Here is a 4,550-nt window from a genome sequence, read left to right on the forward strand (position 1 = left end):
TGTTTAGAAAGTAAGAGGCTCCAAGAGGTTTTGGAACCTGCTCAGTCTGATCCATCTGGTGCCAGCTGAATTCTAGGCATGGAAAACACTAGTTCAAGGTGGCAGAATTTTAATCCCTCCCTGTAATTTTGTCTGGTAGAATCACTGGGGACATTAGGGTTTGTCCTTTTCGTTTTACCTTTTCCTCCATCCCTCCTTCCTTTCTCTTTATCTCTTACTTCTTTTGTCCTTTCTCTTGTTCCCCTCCCACCACCAGGAGTGGTATATGTGTGTGTGTGTGTGTGTTGCTGGGGGTGCTCTTCACCTCCCCTTGTTGGGAGTTGATCCAAAACTGTATGGTTGAAATAGTGCTTGGACTCCACTGACACTAGATGCTGCCATCGTGTGGTTTAGCATTAGTGTCTGGGATGACTTGGGGCAAGATCTCAACCTCCCCGCAACCCACTTCACTGCTGCCAGAATCCCTCCTGCCCCCCTGCTAGAGCCGCCTCCCTACCCAACCTGGGTGGGGGTGGAGAAGAGGGTTCTGATAACTTGAGCTGTGGTTTGGAGGTGGAACAGCTGTCAAGGGCACTGAGGGGGAGGTAGCAGGAGCTCACCCTACAAGGACGGGGGTTGGCACTGGAGATTACTAGAAAGGAGAAGACGACTCCATTCTGGGGTTCAGGAGGTGAATTCATCCCTCAGTGGTGGGCAGGTGCTGGGTGGAAATACTACTGGTTCCAGGTGTCCTTAATTGCCCCTGATTCCTCGGGGCATTTGAGTCTCTGAAAGGGTTCTCGTTCCCTTGCAGGAGGAGGACGTCACGGCCAAAGTGATGCACCCGCATTATCCGCCACTTGCGCCAGGTGCCTGAGACACTGCAGGGGCTGCGCCTCTGATGCCTTCAGCATCTCCTGCTCCCTGCTGCAGGTACTGCTCTGTCTCCCTCTAAATGGCGAGCTAGTGGAAGGGGAAATGGAGCCCCCTGGCACTCACTAAAAGGGAAAGTGGTGGATTCTCCATCTCTTGATGTCATTGAATGAAGACTAGATGCCTTTCTGGAATGTGTGTGCCCAAAAAGTAGCTATTGTACTATACAGGAGGCCTATGATATGCAGGGGCTTAGATGAGATGCTCTAAAGGTCTCTTGTGGCCATAACGTCTACAAATTTTGGAAACACTGAGTGTAGTATTGGGAGCAGCCTCTGATGTTTTACTGTCTAGCTAGCTTGCTTCCTAGAATGAAGACGAATTTTGTGGTGTGATCCACAGAGCGTAGCTCAAACCTTCAAAGTGTCAGGCAAGCAGCAGGATATGAGCACTTTAGGGTTTGGTTGGGTGTGGCAGTGATATCACAAAGGCTTTTTCAAGGACCTCAGCGTACTGGTCAAAGGTGTTAGGGAGGTGGTGACCTCAGAGAGAGATGCTGTCTTCAGCCAGGGAGGACAGGGGCTTACGACCAGGGAAACCTCAGAGACCCCTGTGGCTTTGCTTCAGCAAGTCTGCTTCTCGAGGTTTCTTTTTGAGGACTGAGAGAGTATTAGGGTTCACGTATTTAAGTGCGAGCAGGAGCCTCTTTCGAGTTTTCTCCTTTCCTTTTACTGATTTTACTTGAAAATTAGAAGGTACGAGCCTCCAAGAGGTTTTGGAACCTGCTCAGTCTGATCCATCTGGTGCCAGCTGAATTCTCGGCATGGAAAACAGTAGTTTAAGGTGGCAGAATTTTATTCCTTCCCTGGAATTTTGTCCTGTAGAATCACTGGGAACACTAGGGTTTGTCCTTTTCGTTTTACCTTTTCCTCCATTCCTCCTTCCTTTCTCTTCATCTCTTACTTCTTTTGTCCTTTCTCTTGTTCCCCTCACACCACCAGGAGTGGTGGTGTGTGTGTGTGTGTGTGTGTGTGTGTGTGTGTGTGTGTGTGTGTGTGTGTGTGTGTGCGTGTGTGTGTGTGGTGCTGTTGGTTCTCTTCACCTCCCCTTGTGGGGAGTTGATCCAAAACTGTGGGGTTGAAATAGTGCTTGGACCCCACTGACAGTAGATGCTGCCATTGTGTGACTTAGCATTAGTGTCTGGGATGACTTGGGTCAAGATCTCAACCTCCCTGCAACCCACTTCACTGCTGTCAGAATCCCTCCTGCACACCCTGTTAGAGCCGCCTCCCAGCCCAACCTGTGTCGGGGTGGAGAAGAGGGTTCTGATGACTTTAGCTGTGGTTTGGAGGTGGAATGTCTGTGAAGGGCACTGAGCAGGAGGTAGCAGGAGCTCACCCTACAAGGAGGGGGGTTAGCTCTGGAGTTTTCTAGAAAGGACAAGAAGACTCCATTGTGGGGTTCAGGAGGTGAATTCATCTCTCATTGATGGGCAGGTGCTGGGTGGAAATACTGCTGGTTCCAGGTTCCCTTAATTCCCCCTGATTCCTCGGGGCCTTTGAGTCTCTGACAGGTTCTCGTTCCCTTGCAGCAGGAGGACGTCAGGGCCAAAATGATGCACCAGCTCCGCATCATCCTGCACTTACGCCACTTGCCTGAGACACTGCAGGTGCTGCGCCTCTGAGGCCTTCAGGAACTCCCTCTCCCTGCTGCAGGTACTGCTCTGGCTCACTGTAAATGGGGAGCTAATGGAAGGGGAAATGGATCCCCCTGGCGCTCACTAAAAGGGAAAGTGATGGATTCTCCATCTCTTAATGTCATTTAATTTAGACTAGATACCTTTCTGGAATGTTTGTGCCCAAAAAGTAACTATTGTACTATACAGGAAGCCCATGATATGCAGGGGCTTAGATTAGATGCTCTAAAGGTCTCTTCTGGCCATAAAGTGTAGTAATTTTGGAAACACGGAGTGTAGCATTGGGAGCAGCCTCTGATGTTTTACTGTCTAGCCGGCTTGCTTCCTAGAATGAAGACGCATTGAGTGGGGTGATCCACACAGAGTAGCTCAAACCTTCAAAGTGTCAGGCCAGCACCAGGACATTAGCACTTCAGGGTTTGGTTGGGTGTGGCAGTGACATCACAAAGGCCTTTTGCAGGACGTCAGCTTATTGGTCAAATGTGTTAGGGAGGTGGTGACCTCAGAGAGAGATGCTGACATCAGAGAGAGATGCTGACATGAGGGCCAGGGAAAGCTCAGAGACCCCTCTGGCTTTGCTTCAGCAATTCTCCTCCTTGAGGTCTCTCTTTGAGGAAAGTAAGTGCCTCGGAGAGGTTTGTATCCTGTTCAGTCTGATCCAGCTGGTGCCAGCTGAATTCTAGGCATGGAAAACACTAGTTCAAGGTGGCAGAATTTTATTCCCTCCCTGTGATTTTGTCCCGTAGAATCACTGGGGACATTAGTGTTTGTCCTTTTCGTTTTACCTTTTCCTCCCTCCCTCCTTCCTTTCTCTTCATCTCTTACTTCTTTTGTCCTTTCTCCTGTTCCCCTCCCACCACCGGGAGTGGTTTGTGTGTGTGTGTGTGTGTGTGTTTTGCTGGGGGTGCTCTTCACCTCCCTTTGTGGGGAGTTCATCCAAACCTGTGTGGTTGAAATAGTGCTTGGACTCCACTGACACTAGATGCTGCCATCGTGTGGATTAGCATTGGTGTCTGGGATGACTTGGGGCAAGATCTCAACCTCCCCGCAACCCACTTCACTGCTGCCAGAATCCCACCTGCCACCACTGCTAGAGCCGCCTCCCTGGCCAACCTGGGTGGGGGTGGAGAAGAGGGTTTTGATAACTTGAGCTGTGGTTTGGTGGTGGAACAGCTGTCAAGGGCACTGAGAGGGAGGTAGCAGCAGCTCACCCTTCAAGGAGGGGATTTGGCACTGGAGGTTACTAGAAAGGACAAGAAGACTCCATTCTGGGGTTCAGGAGGTGAATTCATCCCTCTGTGGTGGGCAGGTGCTGAGTGGAAATACTGCTGATTCCCGGTGCCCTTAATTCCCCCTGATTCCTCGGGGCGTTTGAGTCTCTGACAGGTTCTCGTTCCCTTGCAGCAGGAGGACGTCACGGCCAAAGCTATGCACCAGCTCCGCATCATCCATCACTTGCGCCAGGTGCCTGAGACACTGCAGGGGCTGTGCCTCTGAGGCCATCAGCAACTCCCGCTCCCTGCTGCAGGTACTGCTTTGGTTTACTGTAAATGGGGAGCTAGTGGAAGGGGAAATGGAGCCCCCTGGCACTCACTAAATGGGAAAGTGGTGGATTCTCCATCTCTTGATGTCATTTAATGAAGACTAGATGCCTTTCTGGAATGTGTTTTCTAAGAAAGTAACTGTTGTGCTCTACAGGAAGCCTATGATATGCAGGGGGTTAGATGAGATGCTCTAAAGGTCTCTTGTGGCCATAAAGTCTCCTAATTTTGGAAACACTGAGTGTAGCATTGGGAGCAGCCCCTGATGTTTTAGTGTCTAACCGGCTTGCTTCCTAGAATGAAGACGCATTGAATGGGGTGATCCACACAGAGTAGCTCAAACCTTCAAAGTGTCATGCCAGCAGCAGGACATTAGCACTTCCGGGGATGGGTGGGTGTGGTAGTGACTGTGACGAACTGGGCCTGTTCTCACTGTGGTCTGTGAATGCTGACAGGGGAGT

At 50.5% G+C, this 4,550-nt stretch overlaps 1 long non-coding RNA gene across 1 annotated transcript; it reads left to right on the forward strand.

Annotated features, from left to right (window-relative positions):
• Positions 1-788: 788 nt before the first annotated feature.
• LOC135977895 (uncharacterized) lies at positions 789-4,070 on the forward strand. Its single transcript, XR_010595332.1, has 3 exons — positions 789-912; positions 2,444-2,567; positions 3,953-4,070. It is a non-coding gene; the product is annotated as an uncharacterized LOC135977895 (long non-coding RNA).
• The last annotated feature ends 480 nt before the right edge of the window (positions 4,071-4,550 follow it).

This window comes from Chrysemys picta, unplaced genomic scaffold, assembly GCF_011386835.1.
Source record: "Chrysemys picta bellii isolate R12L10 unplaced genomic scaffold, ASM1138683v2 scaf67, whole genome shotgun sequence".
NCBI lineage: Eukaryota > Metazoa > Chordata > Testudines > Emydidae > Chrysemys > Chrysemys picta.